Below are 19,202 nucleotides of genomic sequence, written 5' to 3'. Positions count from 1 at the left end.
TCCAGGGGACCTCCTGGACTCAGGGATCCAACCCGCCTCTCTTAAGTTTCCTACATTGGCAGGTGGGTTCTTATCACTGAGCCACCTGGGAAGCCCCATATTTTGGATAAATTAGGTTAAATAAGTGAAGTTGCTCAGTCGTGTCCGACTCTTTGTGACCCCATGGACTGTCGACTACCAGGCTTCTTTGTCCATGGGATTTTCCAGGCAAGAATACTGGAGTGGGTTGCCATTTCCTTCTCCAGGAGATCTTCCCGACCCAGGGATTGAACCCGGGTATCCCGCATTGTAGGCAGACGCTTTACCGTCTGAGCCACCAGGGAAGTACTATTGAAAAAAAAAAAAAAAAAAAAAAAGCAGCTCTCGCAGATTATACTAATTTCGCTGAAAGTGACTCAGCTAGTTGAGGTGATAAACCAGACACTGAGGTAGAAGTCCAGGTTAGGCGAAAAGGTCAACTCAGAATAAGGAAGGCAGTTTCTTACAGCTAACTTTCACCTCTCCTGCACGATAGGCAAATAAGCACCTCTGTGAAATCTTTGGAACTCACACTTTCATTTAAACACTAGTCTCGCTTTAAAGTCGGTCCATTTATGGACCTAAGAAAACAGAGTAGCCCGAAGTTTTCCCAAAGTGGGAAACCTCTCGGGCCCGTTGTTCAGTGGGGAGACTAAGAAGGCCAGAATGAGAGAGTAGGAAGCATCACCTTGGTTTAGAAGAAATGAGGTTCTCACACCATAAGTATTTCAATCCCGAAGGTCAAAGCAACAAAGGTTTGAGCTGACTGCCTAACAACAGCTTTCCTCTCCCAGTTCCCCATTATCGCTCTATCAGTCCCACATTCCCTTTAACACTCCTCTTGAACTGAATTTAGCCAGCTTTCCGAGTGCAGTTTGCCTCCGGGACAGGGGATCAATAACTGCCACGTCTGTCATACTTTTGTATATATAAGACCAAACCTCGATCTCCAGTTTTCACCTGAGCCTAAGTGATCCAAAACAATCTCTACAAGTCTCATCAGACACCACCTTGCGCCCCCACTTACCACTACCCCCGCTATTCTAAAGACTCCAGCTGAGGAAAGCCATCAGCTTGGGCACCACTACCCCCGCTATTCTCAAGACTCCAGCTGAGGAAAGCCATCAGCTTCGGCAAAGGGAGACACACTGCAGAGGACGTCCACGACACACGAAACAGAACCTACGCAGACCACTTCAACAAACGCGGGGCCTCGCCCTCTCCATCACACAACGCTGCGCCCCACCCCTCCCAACCGGAACTGCAACTCCGGTGCTCCGCGCCCCCTCGAACCGCGTGACGCTCGCGGCCGCCCCGCCCCTCCGGACCCACTGGGCAGGCGCGGGGCGCGCGCATGCTCGGCAGGCCGGCTGCCTGGGTCTTGAGCCGCTGCAATCTGTTGCGCCTCCGCCCGCGGGAGCCGGCAGATCCGGGTCTCGTGGCTTAGAGTGACGTGGTCAGTCGAATCAAAACAGAGGAGGGGAGGAAGCCGGCGGCCAGGAGCGGCGGCGGCAGCGGCTTCCCGAGCAGCCGCAGCGTTCCGGAAGCTCCAGGCGGTCTTTCTGCCGAGGCTTAGTCCGGGCCCCCAACCTCCCCGCCCCGTCGGTTGTTGTCTGGGCGGGTGAGTGTCTCCCATTTCTCCCACCGCCGTTTGCCGGCCCACCTTTCCCTCGCCCCGATTTTTCCTGGGGGCTCTGGCGGGCTGCGGCGGCTGCGGCAGTGCGGGGCTGCTTCTCGGGCTCAAGGGGTCCCCGACCGGGCTGGCGACTGTGCATCGGGAGAAGCCCGCTGCTGTCGAGCCCGCGTTCTTCGGCGAAGAGTGGGGCGAAGAGCCTGAGATTTGGCTTTCTCTGCAGGAGACCAGAGTCGGGACTTGGCAGGGAAGTGGACGGTAGCCACGGGTGGTTTTATTTTTAGGGCAAGCAGTCAACTCGGGTGGAGGCGTATAATGGAGTAAAAAGAAGAGTGAGTGAGTCGTAGCTGGAAGGAATCCCTCACAAACCTTGCAATCTTCACTAAATCATTTACCTCTGTTTCTCAGCCCTTGCCGGGTCTGATGTAGTCACCGGTATGCGTCCTTTGTTGTGATTGATGAGACTAGAAAGCTGCCATCCGGAAAGCGGGAGCTTTTAGCCCTTATTGTGTTGTGAATTTAAAGGAATCCCTTTTTCTGTTTGTTCAGTACGTGGAACCAGAGCTGACAGTAAAGAGGTGGTACCCTTTATTGTAACAGATAAAGTGCGATAAACTGGTTACCGGAGTACCTGAAGTCCCGTGTTACCATTAGAGCCAGTTTTCCGAAGTGTCTGTTCGCGTGTGTATTAGGATTTTAGCCACAGTGATGTTCTTTAGCCGGAGAGAGTCAATAGGGTGTTTTCAGTTGCCCTAGTTTACAGAAGCGAGGATGTGGCCTTAGGAGAATGTCTTGGCTTTGCATAGAGAAAGTCGGATGAGCTTCCTGCACGTAATACCCGCGTTTAAAGAGATCTTCCAGTTACTGTGTTTTGTCGGAAACCGTTGGCAGCGTAGAATAACTTGGACGGCGTCAGCCCTTCCAGGGGAAGTCCTGAGACCCTTAGGAGGTGTTCTCACTGCCGAGTCTGTGGAGCCTGCAGAGGGTTTGTGTTCCCTTCCACTTTAGATGACCCGCCACGCAGATTCCTCTGGGGTAGCCTGCTTCGAGCCCTGCCACCCTCCGCGCCTTTCCACCGCATGAATGAGACCAGAAGACCAAACCTCTGTTTTGTCCTTAGTTTTTTTAAGTTTTTTTTTTTTTTTTCCTCCAGAGAATTCATTAATTGAGGTGTTTCTTTAGCAAACGGCAAGAAAGAAAAAGAGCTATGTATTAAATTGATTGTCATATATCAAATCCAGGAAGAGATCTTAGGAATTTGAACTACTCCCTTGAAGGGTATATTATGTCCTTGTGTGGTATAAAATGGACCTCTTCCTAGCAAATTTCTTCCTTCAGCGTGTGCAATCGAGATCTTTTTTTCTTAATACCACAGTTGGAATGCCGCTGATCGAAACAAATGAAATTATGTTTTCTTGAAGTTCTTTCTCTTTTTTTTATTTTTTAAGCTAATCTATACCTAAATAATTTTGTTTATATGAAATAATTTGTGATAATTGGAGAAAATATTGATTAAAGCAGATAAGTGAAAAAAAGAAGAAATAAGTCATCAGTATTCTTGCCATCCAGAGACCACCAGAATGTCAGCAGTGGTTTATATCCTTCCAGACTTTTTTGCATTTAGATATTTTATACAAAAATGGTATCATACCTCATGTTCTTCTGTAACCTACTTTTTCATATTTTTTTCACTTCATTTTTGAGTAACACATTACAATTTTAATAGATACTCTTGGACCTTAACTTTTATAGAGTATTCGCTGTATGTTTGCCAAACCATAATGATTAAAATCATAGTTTTAAAAGATTTCCTCTCAAATCTCTCATGATGATATTATAAGATTTATGAAATCAGTATGCACTGTGTGACAAACTAAGACTTTGCTTGTTTAACTCTTGGCAAAACAGGCACAGAATAGCCTGAGTTAACACTGTGGAAGTTTGAAAAGCTTTTGGTCACTTGGTGATTTGATTTAGGTAAGGGTTTAGTTCTGTGCCATAGCTCCTGTATGTCCCAAATGTTGACCAGCTGGCAAGGCCTCCGGCAGTAAGGTCCTAAAAGATTTTACTTTATACACTTGGTATGCTTTATGAACACTGAGTCTTGGATGTGTGCCTGTTTAGTCCAGTGCTTTATCAGTGGTGCCAAAAGAGAAGTGAGGTTCCCCGTACCTCAGCTTCAAAGGATAAGTACTTACTAAAGAGTATCCTAAATATACTAATAGCCCACTTGGGTCCCTTAGTCATAAACTTACCTACATGTGCCTTGAATGGTAGTGTTCAGTATGTATTCTAGATTTGTCCACTTCTTCCCCTCTCTACCGCTACCACCTTTGCCAACTCTTACTGTGTCTCACCTGGCCTACTGCAGAAACCTCTGGTCTCCCTGCTTCCACTTTGGCTTTTTATGGTGCATCCCCTTTCCCACAGCCTGAGGGATCCTTTAAAATGTCAGATCACGTCACCCCTTTGTTGAAAGTCTCTCATCACGTTCAGAATAAAATCCAACCTCTTTCTCAAGGTTTGCCAAGCAGTAGAGGTTTCGGCACTGCCTTCCTCTGTCTCACCTTGTATCCAAATGCCTTAATCAGGACCCAGGAGAATGGCAACAGCAGTTTCTTCCTGTGTTCCAGCTGCACTAGCATTGTCCTAGGGACTTGCCAGGTTTGTTCTTGCCTCGGCATTTGCACTTGCTCTTCCTTGTGGCTTCAGTCTTCTCCCAGATCTTCCTGTAGCTGATTCCATCATGTCATTCAGGTCTCAGTTCAGTCTCTTCAAGGAGATTGTTCCCACAATTATCCCACCATTCTCTCATTTTCTTTATAACATCACTATCTGGAATTTCCTTTGTTTTTATATTCTGCCTCCTATACTAGAAATTAAACTCTGGGCAAATGAGGACCTTGTCTGTCCTTTTCACTGCCAAGCAGGTGCTCAATATGATGGTTGAATGAATAAACTTGAACATATCTGTATTACTGTTGAATGCACTCTTTTTCTTATATTTAATTTTATTTATTTATTTATTGACTGCTGGGTCTTCATTGCTGCTTGGGCTTTTCTCTAGTTCTGGTGAGTGTGGCTACTCTTCATTGCAGTGGCTTCTCATTACGGTGGCTTCTCATGAAACACAGGCTGTAGGGCATGTGGGCTTCAGTAGTTGCTGCATTTGGGCTCAGTGGTTGCGGTTCCCAGGCTCTAGACCACAGGTTCAATAGTTGTGATGCACAGGCTTAGTTGCTCTCCTGCATGTGGGATCTTCCCAGACCGAGGATCTAGCCTGTGTCTCCTGCATTGGCACATGGATTCTTTACCAGTGAGCCACCAGGGAAGCCCCTCTACTGTCTCTTTTAAACCAGTTCTTTTTATGGCAGAACCCTAATTTTCAGTCTCCTTTTGTAGGGGTGTACCTTGATTCTCCTACTTCAATAGTTCTTGATGTTTGGATCAGGGAACAGCCGTGTTATACTTTTTGTTCAGTCACTTAAGTCGTGTCCGACTCTTTGCGACCCCATGGACTGCAGCACGCCAGGCTTCCCTGTCCTTCACCATTTTCTGGAGCTTGCTCAAACTTTTGTCCATTGCATCAGTGATGCCATCCAACCCTCTCGTCCTTTGTCATCCCTTTTTGTTTTCAGTCTTTCCCAACATCAGGGTCTTTTCTAATGAGTCAGCTCTTTGCATCAGGTGGCCAAAGTATTGGAGCTTCAGCTTCAGCATCAGTCCTTCTAATGAATATTCAGGATTGATTTCCTTTAGGATTGACTGGTTTGATCTCCTTGCAGTCCAAGGGACTCTCAAGTGTCTGCTTCAACACCACAGCTCAAAAGCATCTATCTCCTTGAATTGGCTTAAATTCATGTTCACTGAGTCAGTGATGCTGTCTGACCATCTCATCCTCTGCTGCCCATTCTCCTTTTGCCTTCAGTCTTCTCCAGCATCAGGGTCTTTTCCAGTGAGTTGGCTGTTTGCATCTCGTGGCCAAAGTATTAGAGCTTCAGTATCAGTCCTTCCAGTAAATAGTCAATGTTGATTTCCTTTAGGATTGGCTGGTTTGATCTCTTGCAGTCCAAGAGTCTTCTCTCTCAAGAGTCTTCTCTAACACCACAGTTAGAAATTATCAATTCTTTGGTTCTCAGCCTTCTTTATGGTCCAATTCTCACATCCATACATAAGTACTAGAAAAACCATAGTTTTGACTATGCTCAGTTGCTACAGTGTGTCCAACTCTTTGTACCCTGTAGACTGTAGCTTGTCAGGCTCCTCTGTCCATGGGGATTCTCTAGGCAAAAATACTGGAGTGGGTTGCCATGCCCTCCTCCAGGGGATCTTCCCTGGAGGGAGGATCCCAACCCAGGGATCAGACCCAAGTCTTGTATGTCTCCTGCATGTGTCAGATACTATGCTAAAAACTTTTAACATGTTTTTCAGTTAACTGTAAAACAACTCAGATATAGGTGTTCCTGCTCCCTCTGTACAAATAAAAGAACTGAGACATACTGAGTAGAAGGTTGGATTTGAACCCAAGTCAGTTCTCTTAATCAGTATACCCTACAGTGTTTAGAACTATATGCAGTCCTTTAGTTTTAGTAAGCCATTTTTTTGTTAAGGGCAAAATAATGTTTTCTGTCCCATTTCCAGTCCTTAATGAAGATCATTGTTTTTTGGTCTTTGTGCCTGAAGTTGCACAATTGGTAGATGACCTCAAGGAGCATCTGTAAAGACTCCTGCGTCTTCTTGCTTTGTTGTATTGAGTTTTCAGATTTAAAACTACCAGGTTTAAAGTGAATTTGAGGTCTTTTCTCCTCCCTATGCATTGCCGTGCATTCCACACACCCAGAGTCTATCACTTTTCTACCTGCTCATATACTCATTTGAATTCTTCATACATTTCCTTCATTGATTTGGGTGTTGTAATATTTGAACTACCATGGGATCATCATAAACTGAACAGATTTCTCACTGTAAGACCCTTTCCAAATGAGTTAAAAGTACTGAATTTGATTGATGCATTGATTTGGGGGGTTCCCTGATAGCTCAGTTGGTACAGAATCCGCCTGTAATGCAGGAGACCTGGGTCAAGAAGATCCACTGGAGAAGGGTTAGGCTACCCACTCCAGTATTCTTGGCTTCCCTTGTGGCTCAGCTGGTAAAGAATCCTTCTGCAATGTAGGAGACCTGGGTTTGATCCCTGGAGAAGGGAAAGGCTACCCACTCCAGTATTCTGGCCCAGAGAATTGCATGGACTAGTCCATGGGGTCTCAAAGAGTTGGGCACACTGAGCGACTTTCACTTTCACTTTGATTTGGGGTGGGGAGGATACTTAATCTAGAGAAATACTGGTTGTCTTTCTTCTCTTCCTAGTCTTAAAGCCTGGATAGCTATATTTATCTATGGAAGCTCTGGTCACACGTGATCTTTAGCAGAGCTCTATCATAACCCATCTTGGGCTTTTGTAAATAACCATGTGTGGCTCCTTTAGCTTCACTTTTCATATTCAGTTGTCTGTGGCTATTTGGCTTATTTGATTGGGAGGCCCATGAGGTCAGGGAGGACCGATTAAGCAACAGTAGGCTTGTTGATGGGATAAATAAATGAAGAAAAATATCAACTTTAACTATATCTGTAAAAAGCAGTACATTGCTAAAAAGCAGTATTTGTAAAAATCTTTTCCCATATAGTTTAATAAGACTTAGAACAAAAGCTTCAATAAAAGATACTAAATTGTTTACATTGATAATTAATGGTGATATATTAATATATGAGTTGTAAAGATTTTGCAGAAAGTAAGCACTCCCGACAGTTATATTGTGACTTATATTAGAATTTTTTTTAAGATTGTACTACTACAAGCTTATAAGCAAAGGTATTCTTTTGGTGTGTGCTTATGTTCACGTTCATGTTTCAGTCCACGGAACAAGGGCTAACCATCTGAATTGGTTGTATGCATGTGGCAGTAGATCCTACAGTTAAGTAACAGTTTGGGCACTTCAAAGTGATTTGAAAAGAAGGCTGAAAATTATTTGAATCTGAAATTAAAACAGTTACCTGTCTGAATCTCAATAGCAATGACATTTACTGTTTATGGAGTCTATATGCTAGTCTCTTGACTTTCATTACTTCCTATATGTTTAGCTTACACATCAGCCCTCCAAGTCGGACATTGTCACCCCCAATTTATACCGGAGGAAACAGGCTCTGGTTAGTAAATTGCTTAAGGTAAAGCCACTTGGGACTTGTGGGATTCAAACTCAATTTTCTTTGACCAAAATTCATAAACTTTATATTTCAACAATGTTGAGTAGTCTTTTTGTCTTAGAGAATCATGGGAGCTATAATAAGTAAACCTACTTGTTTTAGCTGTCAGATTATGCTACTAGAAGTACTTTCATGAATTGTTTTGTTCTGTTTAAACCTAAATTGGATATGCATGTCTAGTAGTCCCTCCTTTAAAAAAAAGAGAAAAAAACCTGAGACATGCTTGTTACTGAAAAGCTGCAAAGGATAGTAATATATAAAACCAACAACAAAAGTTACAATCCTGTACATATATTTCCTTCCAGTCTTTAACTTTTAAAATTCATCTTTGGTACAGCTGAGATGTAATACTCACATAAGCTTGTATTCTTTTTGAGGGATGAGAGTGGGGTCAACATAGTGATCTTTTTACCATGGCCTTAGAAAATACCTAAACTTGATTTTAACTGGCTGCATTTTATAAGATGTTTTGAATAAACTGGTTTACTTGAAGTTTTCACTTAATATTAAACATGTAGTTTCCAGTTTTCACCATTATAAATAATATTGTGGTGAACCATGGCTTTAAATAGCCAACCAACCAGTCTTAGTTATGTAAAAAAACATAATCACACTTTAATGACTTGAAATGCAATTTTAATCATCGTTCAGCAAGTATATACAGCATATATATTCTTGCAATCCTAGAAAATTTACTCGAGGGTTTTTATTGTTTTTTTAATAATTTTACTTGTTAATTTAACACTTTTTGGCTGTTCTGGGTCTTCCTTGCTACACACAGGCTTTCTCTAGCCGCAGTGAGTAGGGACTACTCTAGTTGCGACGCACGGGCTTTTCATTGCAGTGGCTTCTCTTGCAGAGCATGGGCTCTAGAGTTGGGCTTTAGTAGTTTTGATGCACGGGCTTAGTGACCTCTCGGCATGTGCAGTTTTCCTTGATTAGGGATCAAACCCGTGTTTCCTGCCTTGGCAGGTGAATTCTTTACCACTAAGCCACTCAGGCCTGGCATGCTGCATGCAGTTCATGGGGTCGCAAAGAGTCGGACACGACTGAGTGACTGAACTGAACTGAACTGAAGCCACTCGGGGACGCTCCTACATGAGGGTTGGGACGGGAAGCCTGGTGGGCTGCCGTCTATGGGGCCGCAGAGTCAGACGCGACTGAAGTGACTTAGCAGCAGCAGCAGCAGCAGCAGCCTCTGAGAAGAAGAGAGTACCTTTTTTACTTTTGTGGTTTTTTTAAACTTCTGTATTTGAATTGTAAAAGTATAAATGTGATTGCTTTTAAAATTAAAAAAAGTTCAACTCCTTGAGAAAGTATGTTTTTCTAAACCAGAACCAAGTTTTAGGTTTATAGTAAGGCTTATATTTTGTTTGTAACATTTCAAACTTGAGTGCTTTTGTTTAAAGAAAGTTACCTTTTTGTTGCTTTATTTTCATATCGAATTTTCATTTCCTTTTTAAAATTTAGGTGAAAACACAGATGTGAGTCTCAAGTTTGTAAAAGTACAGAATAAAGCTGATTTATGCTTGACTGCGCTCATTGGCAAGTATTGCAGGTGCAGCACTTTCAAATTTTAAGAATGATAAAGATGCTTCAAATCAAGTTAGGGACACAGTGAACATCTTCTTGGTAAATGAAGTTTTAGAGGATGTGTTCTGGTTGCTATCTTGTTTTAGCTTATACTTTTTAAAAAAAAGCTAATTTTTTTTTAACATATTATGTATTTTGTTGCTCTGTACTCCTGGCAGAGGTAATGTAGAAGAAACTGACTTGCTTGCAATTTTGAAGACTTCTGTTTTTCCTGTGGTGCTTATTCAAATTTCATTTTTTTAAAAGATTGATGTATTTTTTGGCTGTGGTATGTCTTCGTTGCTATGAGTGGATTTACTCAAGTTACAGCAAGTGGAGACTAGTCTCTAGTTAGAGTGTGCGGGCTTCCCATTGCAGTGGCTTCTCTTGTGGAGCACAGGCTTTATGGTCGTGAGTCGAGTTTCATTTTTTAATAACGTTGCTTTTTGTATCACAGTGGTTCTAAGCGTTTTTTTCCTGTCATTATGAATGGCATTTGTGTGCACCTGTGTTCAGATAGGTCGTCTAGGCTGTAGCATGGCTGAGATAAGCCATGGTTAATCTGAGTTGGGAGAGTAGTAGCCATAACTCCGTTCTGTGACAAAAATCATGTAGGCAAGGAAGTGAAGGGGAGTAATAGAAAAAGTCTTGATTCTGCTCTGGTTTATTTGAACGGTTGAATGATAGAAGGCAGGAGGAGAAGGGGACGACAGAGGATGAAATGGTTGGATGGCATCACCGAATCAATAGGCATGAATTTGAGCAAACTCTGGGAGATGGTGAAGGACAGGAAGCCTGGTGTGCTGCAGGCCATGGGGTCACTAAGAGTCGGACACAACTTAGCAACTGAACAATAACAACAAATCATTCGCAGATGTGTAACATTACTTGTGATGTACTTCAGAATTTCAGACCATGCTTGTTATTTTGTAATATAGCTATTGAAAACTGGTTTCGTAACAATTGTATCCTCTATGATTTGCGGGGGTGGTCACAGAATATGGAATTTTTATACCATCTGTTAAATTTTTCTGTTTCTAACTTATGGAACACAGTGTTTTTTCCTGAATTAAAAAATTTTTATTCAGAATGTGATTAAGTAGTACTCGAGTAGAAATTTCAGAGAACGTTTTCAGAATATGAAACTTTGGGTTAAGATACTGAATATAAACAAAGATGATTCAATTGCAGACTTTTCTCTTGTTTGGCTGTTTATAATAAATTTTACCCCTGGGCCTTGAGAGAGTCTTTAAGATTGTACAAGAGTAAAGAATAGCCAGGGAAGAACAGAAAATTTGTAGATGAGGGACCAAGATTTAGAACAGAAGACTTCTTTCTTCTTTTTCACTTTTATGCAAAGGAGTGATGGCTGAGCCCCAGGGGAATTCAACCCCACCCCCCCACACACCCCCACCCCAACCCCAAAGCAGTATACAAAGAACTTGGGTTGAGGGTTGAAGATACATTTCAAATCTAAAGGCTTAGAGTTGAATTGCCTCAGAGCATTTTACAGTTTATAAAGCACTCTTTAAAATTCTCATCCGATCCTTGGAACAACCTATTAAAATAAATAGTTTCAATTATCACTCTTGTTTTATAGGTAGGGAAACTGAAGTTCCAGAGAGGCTCATTTATCCATTTTTTCAGTAGTGTCGTAACTTAAGTCACTTATCTAAGATATATTCTTTCTGCTATCCCATGCTGTTTTTAGCAGGTGTTCTTAAGGTGATTCCTAGAATACAGTCGGGCTCTGTCCATGGAATTCTACAGGCAAGAATACCGGAGTGGATTGCCATTCCCTTCTCCAGGGGATCTTTCCGACTGAGGGGTCTAACCTGGGTCTCCTGCATTGTAGGCAGATTCTTTTTACCGTTTGAGCCATCAGGGAAGCCCACAATCAGATACAGGTAAGGGGGAAAAAGGTTGTAGAGGAAAGAAAAGGTGTAGGAAAATAGGGTCACATTAGCAGGGAATTTCCAGAAAAGTAATGGCAGCCGTGGGGGTTGGGGGGACCTTTAACCGAGTCCTGTGCTACACGCACATAGAGGAATTAAGGAGATACAGAAATTCTTGATAACTGTGAACAGTACAGCTGTTAGTATAAAAGGCATAGATGTTAAGTGAGTTAAGTAGTTCTCCTTTTGAACTTTCTCTGGAGAGATTATCACAGTAGTTGTTTGTCTGAGACATTTATTTTGGCTGTTAATTATATACTAGTATGTGATTATATTATTATTATAATAAGAATGAATTATAATTAGTAATTAACTTGATTGCAAACGCTTGGAGGTAGGGCTTAACGTTTTATTTCTTCTGTATCCTCCTCTGAACTCTTCTGCTAGCTACCTAGTCCCCTGGGGACTTGTCAGATAGATCCTTTTCAGTAAAGGAGAAGTGAGAGAAGACAGGGGTTTGAAGCCCTGCTCTACTGGGTGACTTTGGGTAAGTCACTGACTTTCTCAGGGTCTCAATTTTTTTTCTCTTTAAATGAGTGAATGAGAACTGCTGCATCCCCAACATTTTAAAAGTACCATTTATGAAGCTGTGGTTTGTTGAATATGAATAAATGAAGACTTAGCATCCTCTGATACATACCTCATCTATACTATGCTGTCTTGCACAGGCCTCCTAGTCATATTGACCTTGTTTTTCCTGTACATTCCCATTCTCCTTGATGAAGAAAGAACATTTTATTGTCATTCTTTCTAGCCTACTCTCATCTCTTCCTTTTGAATAGTATGCCCTCTGAAAGAATATATTTAAGCTTTCTGTTATCCTGTAAAAATGTTTTATAATAAGATTTTCGGATGTGGTCTTTATTTTATTTTTCTCTTGTAAATAGCTAATTCTGGATGGGCCTGTCGACGTGAAAAAAAATGCACAACACTAGAGTCATGAGTTGAGTTTATTCCATGTCTTACTGACATGGAATAACACGGGAGATAGGCTCTCAGCTAGCTCTGAGGAACCACTCCAAAGGTACTGGAGGAGCTGGTATCTATATGTACAGTCAGTTGAAAGGTTACTGAAGTTGCATGGATCAGATATCTCAATTTTAGCGCTTTTCTGTGCATGGGAAGATGCAACAATCTGAGGTCATTGGAATTCTTCCTTAGATAGGCCTTTCAACTATCTGTGCTGCTGTGCTGTGCTTAGTTGCTCAGTCATGTCCCACTCTTTGCTCCCCCATGGACTGTAGCTTGCCAGGCTCCTCTGTCCATGGGGATTCTCCAGGCAAGAATACTGGAGTGGGTTGCCATACCCTTCTCCAGGGGATCTTCCCAACCCAAGGACCAAACCCAGGTCTCCTGCATTGCAGGCAGATTCTTTACCATCTGAGCCACTGGGGAAGCCAAGAATACTGGAGCTGAAGGGATAGGGTAGCCTATCCCTTCTCCTGGGGATCTTCCCAACCCAGGAATCAAACCCAGGTCTCCTGCATTGCTGGAGGATTCTTTACCAGCTGAGCTACCAGGAAAGCCCACCTAGGGGTCCATTAATCCAAAACACAGAATGTGTCACCCTAAATTCTTTCATTGTGTACTTATAGATCAGCAGCTATTGTGGCTAATGATTTGATCCTTAAAGAACTGGAATGGCAGGCAACATTCTTTGTTTACACACAGTATAGGGTCACCCTGTTGGATCAAATAGGGAGTAGTATTAGGAATTTGTAACTGTAATTGCTTGGTTATTAATGTAAATTTTTAAAATTTGTCATGATAGAACTCAGGAAGTTTTAACTCCTAAGCACAGAGAATTGTGGTATTTAAGGAATATAATGGATTTATTTCAACATTTACATTTTAAAATGACTTTAATCTCCCAGGCAGCATTTTAGCCTAGTTTTTTACCAAATGACGATTGACCTGAACTTGAAACTGCATCCTTTCTCCTTGCGCACTTCCCATCAGAGAATCAGACTTGCAGATGTAGTTTAAGAGAAAAGTATGTAACTCGAAAGAAGCATTAGGAAGTTAATTGATGGTTATCTAATTTCTGTAGTGCTCTAAAGTTGTCTTTATGAGAGTGAAACAAGTATAAGCTTCATGATTGGTCATATCCGACAGATGTGCAATGAGTCTTGGTCAGGAATTTACATTATGACTTCCTGTCCAAGGTCTCTCTCATACTGGATGGAAATGTGATCATGGTCAAATTGCTCACTTATCTGAACTTATTTTCCTCATTTTAAAAGAGGAATAATTTTCTTGCTTAACTTGTTGGAAGGGCTGTTGTTAAGCTATGAAAGTAGTTAGAAAGCTGCAGGCATAACTATTTTAGATATGACTGTTTGATTGAGATCCATTTCTGATAAAAGAATAAAGCAAATGAGTATGTTGCAAAAACATTGTATCTGTGGGAATTTGAACACCTTATTACATTAAGATGTTGAGTCATCTGATAAAAGTAATCTGAACTTCTAATTATACATGTCAGTGTATGATATAATATTACTGAAATTGATAGGCAAATATTTTGTTCTCCCTGTTTAATATGAAAGGTAGCCAGAGTTTTGGGATAGCTCTCCTTAATTGGTTGATCAGTTTTCTAATTGGCTACTGGGCAAAAGCAGATTCAGAAAGGAGTTTGTAGAAAAATTATTTTTAAGAGTAGAGTAATTATTCCTGTAATTGGGAATAAGGTTAAAAATAGAAAGTAAATGCAAAGGTAATCTTCCTGAATGTCTGGGGGGCAGTTGTAGCTGTTTCTGGTATGTTTTACTCTCTTGGTTTTTATAACTTTGGAGTGTTAGTAGCACTGATGCTTTTTAGGTAAAAATGTATAAAATACTTCTGAGTTCCTCATTTCACTGACAGCATCTCTATTTTCTGTATTATAAAAACAAATTGCATGTATTCTAAATTGTTACTTTGTATTTTGCCCTTGCTGTGGGTTTTTATTTTTAACTTTTAAGTGGGAAGAATTTTGACATTGTCTTGATCACTGTAAAGATAGGACTAATTGAAAAAGTGATTTTATCATAAGTCACCTTCTTAAAATTACAGTAGAAAGATAGTTTTCATCCTCTTACCTTGAATTAGGCTTGGTTATTCCTGCTTTCTCAAGAAGAGCCCTCTGTTTGCATGGGGAGAAATCAGAAGAATTTTCGTTAGTCTATAAAAATGTATTTCTAAAAAACTGAGGTATGCTTGAAATTTTTAGTACTAACCGGTCATGAATCTGTATGTATCCATCAGCTGGCTTCAGCAGTTACTGAACTTATGACTTTTATTTCATCCACACCTCCCCTTTTGCAGGGTCATTTTCACCTGGATCCCAGGCATAAAAATCTCTTTAACTGGAAATACATAGTGAGATCTCTCAGAGGTAAAGACTCTTTCAGATGTGACAATTGACATTATAGTTATGTTAAAAAATTTAATGCAGGGTAATTTCCTACATGACATTTAATCCAGTCAGTGTTCAGAGTTCCTTTTTGTTTGTATCGTAATTGTCCTTTTGCTAGGTTTGTTTGCTTCCGGATTCAAACAAGGTCTATATACAGCATTCGATTGATAGCTCTAAAATTTCTTAAACTGTAACCATATCCCTGCCATCGCTTGAAGTTTTGTTTACTTTTTACTATTTGTTTATTGAAAAATTGGAGTTAGTTTTCCTTAGTTTTGCTGCATTCAGCATTTTTCCTGATTTATAATAAAAGTTAATATATAATTATTATTTGATAGGGACTCCACATTATTTGATGAGGACTTCCCTGGTGGTCCAGTGGTTAAGATTCTGACTTCCAATGCAGAAAGTACTAGTTTGATCCCTGGTCAGGGAACTCAAACCCCACATGCCTTGCAGTTTGGCAAAAAAAAAAAAAAAATTCTATGATATTGAAAGATAAAATATACAGAATGAAAAGTAAAATCTTGTCACTCAGAGATTCCCGATGTTAGTTTTCCTGTGTTTTCTTTCAACTTTTTCAAGTGTGTTTTTTTTGCGCTTTTAAAATATATGCATGTACTTTGCTTATTTTTATATCCTTTTTAATATATTTTAATATTACGTTGTGCTTATTTCCCCATGTCATTATGAAAGAAGATGAAGCATTTGGCTGCATGATACTTCACAGTATGTATCTTAATTTAAGCATTTCCTTTTAGCCAGACATTTGTTGTTGCTGTTGTTTAGTTGCATCCAACTCTTTGCAGCCCCATGGACTGCATCCCACCAGGCTCCTCTGTCCATGAGATTTCCCAGGCAAGAATACTGGAGTGGGTAGCTATTTCCTCCTCCAGGGGATCTTCCCGGCCTAGGCATTGAACCCGAGTCTCCTGTATCTCCTCCATTGGCAGGCAGATTCTTTACCACTGAGTCACCAGCCAGACATTTAGACCGTTTCCAGTTTTTCACTGTGATAAAGCTGTGATAACAATCTTAGTACATAGGTCTTTGTATTTCAGATTAAAAAAAAAATGATAGAACCTTAGAAGTGGAATTATTCAAAGGGCATGAACATTTTTTAATTTCTGAATTCATATTGCCATGAAATTATAGTTTGTAATCTCCAGTGCAGTTCCCACTTTAAGAATCTGTTTGTATATGTTCTATGTTATTAAGAAATCTTTGCTTATCATATTAGTGGAGTGTGATTTTTTTTCCCCTATTCTTTGGCTGTTGTAATTGTATTTGAGATTTTTTAATGCATATATTATGTTGTAAGTTTGTTGATATTTTTCATTGTTCTGCCATTAAAGATCAAATACTCACCTAAATTTGTCTTCTAGAATCACTTAGGGTTTTTTTTTTCCTTAATTGCTAGAAGGCATTCTTAGCATGTACTTTGTACATTCCTAGCATTTATTAAACTGTTGATCCCCTCATTTATTTGTAATTCAAGTTTTGATATATAAATACACTTTGTGGTTGGTATGTTCAGAAAATTCTAGAAAAAGGAATTGTTTTCCTGTTTACTGAGTTTTAATATTATCGCTTATCTCTCTCCTCCCTCCACCCTTTTTTCTGCTTCCCATCTATGAAATGTATCCAGATGTCTTTGATTCTGAGTCTTGGGAAAACACTTAAAAAAAAACCTAGTCTAGTTCTCATCTGTTTTCCTTTATTTTCCTTGTTATATGTGTATTTTTAAAATGAATTCCCATTTGCTTTTATTTTAAACTCAATTGACCAGATGTTACCAAAACATTATACCAGCATACTCGTTGTTACAGCATTTTGATCCTCTTTAACTGTTAATACTTCCACCAGAGGATGAGTAGAGGAAGGGAAAGGTAAAACATTGAAAACTGGCTACACCCTGAGCCAGAGGGTATAGTCTTACGTACTTTCCAATCCAGAGACAAGTTTTCACGTATCTTAATCCAGAAACAGGTTTTTATATATCTAGACCAGTGGTTCTTAGTCTTTAGTATACTATAAAGAATGATTACCTCAGATTTAGGGCAAAGGCTGACTTTAGAAATATCCATTGTATGGTCTGTTTATATACTTGGTTATTTCTCACTAATAATGGGATTTGGTTTACTTTGTAACACATATATTTACAGAGTTTAGAATACCATTTTTTATGCTTAATGCTAGCTAACAAATTCAGTGATGATGGAAGGTCAGATAGTGTGCTTAAGATAATTTAGCATGTTCAGTTCAAGAGGAAAGTTGAGATGTAATTATTTGTCCCTAGAGCAAATGGTTCTGGTATGGGAAGAACAGGATGCTTACAGTAAAGTTATTCTTTTGAAAAGTTAATATTTTTTGAATCACTCAGAAGACACAAAGGCAGTATACAGTGACAAGTTTTCTGTCCCTTAGACACTTGGGCCACCAGTCACATCATTTTTGAATACTAAATTCTTATGGTTTTAAATGATTGGCGAGTGTCCATAGAAGAAAATTTATCTTTAAGTTATTAATGGAAGGAAGTTTGGCATCAACCTTTAGTATTTATTTTGGATAGAATCTTTTGTTTACATGTATCTGTGTTTACATATATGTGACAGATTTGCATACCCATATGTAAATATGTGATTCAATTTAAAAAATAAAATATAGAAAATTAGGAAAACAAGAAAAAACATCTGATAACCTTAACAGAACTGGTACTTCTCCCGTAGACTTAAATGCTGGCCACATAATACTTCTACATACTTTTCCCCCCTTAACCACAAGAATTTCGTATTGAGCATACTGGGTTTCTGACTCATCTCTTATAAGGGATATGAATTTCTTAGTAATATTGCTCTTGGAAGCAGGAGCAGGGAACTAACCTTTATTGAAGAAGAGGGGAAATGAGAGATTGGCAAGAGTATGGAGGTTAAATAAGGGTACATATTTTTATAATTCAATCTTGAGAAAAATAAAGGAAAAGTCAAGTTTCGGTATTTCGAGGTTCTTAGAAATGATTGCTCTTATTTTTTTCTTCTTTTGATTTTTTTTTTTTTTTTTAGAGAGTATTGAATCCAAGATTGAATCCAAGGATAAGCTGACATTTTGTTGTTTAAAATGTTTGCATGGAAGGACAGAAATGCCTTGGGTAGCCATTGCCTTCTCCAGGCGATCTTCCCCACCCCGGGATCCACCCCAGGTCTCCTGCATTGCAGGCGGTTTCTCTACCATCTTAGCTACCAGGGAAGCGTAATGCACAGTACTTGCTTCAAAGCAATATTAATTTATAAACTTCTTGGTAGGATTTCAAGGAGGGCGATCCCAAAATGTTTCTGGAGGACAATAAATGTTGGTGGAATTAATAGTACGTTACCCAGGACTTCCTTGATGGTCCCGTAGTTAAGACTCCATGCTTCCGCTGTAGGGGATGCCAGTTGGATCCCTGGTTGAGGAACTGAGAGCCCACAGGTTGTGTGACGCAGCCAATAAATAAATAAATAGAAATATAAAGAAAATATTATATTACTCAATATTACTAATTTAAGATAAGTAAAATCAGTAATAGTCAATTTCTTTTTATCATTTATAAGGACTTTCCTAGGATCGCCTGGAAGTAATATTAGTCTGTCTCCTCTGTTTTGTAGGCTTACCTTGATCTTGTGGTTAAGAGAGTGTTTGATAGGTTTTTCTACTGTAAAGTTACCTTTTTCTGAATTCTGTCCTTTAGAAGGGAGTCAGGAAATCTAGTCCATGTTTAAGGGTGGGGTAGGATTAAGCTTTACCTCCCAGAGCATGATAAATCTAATACTACTTGGAATTTTATAAGTAAGATTTGTCCCTTTCCCTCCTACTTTCCTCTCCCTTTGTGGGAGTATTTTAAAGCAAACCATAGATAACACACATGTCATTGATAGAATTTTTATAGTTCGTGATCAGATCAGATCAGATCAGTCGCTCAGTCGTGTCCGACTCTTTTCGACCCCATGAATCGCAGCACGCCAGGACTCCCTGTCCATCACCAACTCCCGGAGTTCACCCAGACTCACGTCCATTGAGTCAGTGGTACATATTGCTAAATTAAACTCCAGAAGGGTTATGGCCGTTAACTGGAGGACTAGCAATGCATGACCAAACTTTCATAGTACTTTTTTGGGGTTTTTTTAGGTGAAAGTTTACGTTTTAATTTGCATTTATTTTACTAGTTAGGGTGACCTTTTAAAATGTTTGTTAATTAGCTGTAGCACCTCTTTTGGGAATTATCTTTTCCCTTGGTCTTTACTTATTTTAAATGTCTTTTAGAGACTCTCTTAGCTATTTTAACTCCTTTTTCTCTTAGAGACTTAAGAGATTTGTTTACATTTTGCTTACT

At 40.0% G+C, this 19,202-nt stretch overlaps 1 protein-coding gene across 3 annotated transcripts in view; it reads left to right on the top strand.

Annotated features, from left to right (window-relative positions):
* Nucleotides 1-1,499: 1,499 nt before the first annotated feature.
* The window catches only part of SMIM14 (small integral membrane protein 14), a 61,095-nt gene continuing 43,392 nt past the window's right edge, over nucleotides 1,500-19,202 (top strand). The window contains exon 1 of one of the 3 annotated variants that reach the window (XM_070791320.1): nucleotides 1,500-1,639. The gene's annotated coding sequence lies outside the window, so the exon portion shown is untranslated. The remainder of the gene's footprint in view (nucleotides 1,640-19,202) is intronic. The other 2 variants (XM_019962611.2, XM_019962610.2) reach the window with 2 other exon arrangements.

This window comes from Bos indicus, chromosome 6 (genome assembly GCF_029378745.1).
Source record: "Bos indicus isolate NIAB-ARS_2022 breed Sahiwal x Tharparkar chromosome 6, NIAB-ARS_B.indTharparkar_mat_pri_1.0, whole genome shotgun sequence".
Taxonomy (NCBI): Eukaryota; Metazoa; Chordata; class Mammalia; order Artiodactyla; family Bovidae; genus Bos; species Bos indicus.
The sequence above is the reverse complement of the archived record's forward strand: the minus strand, read 5'-3'. Positions and strand labels throughout refer to the sequence as shown.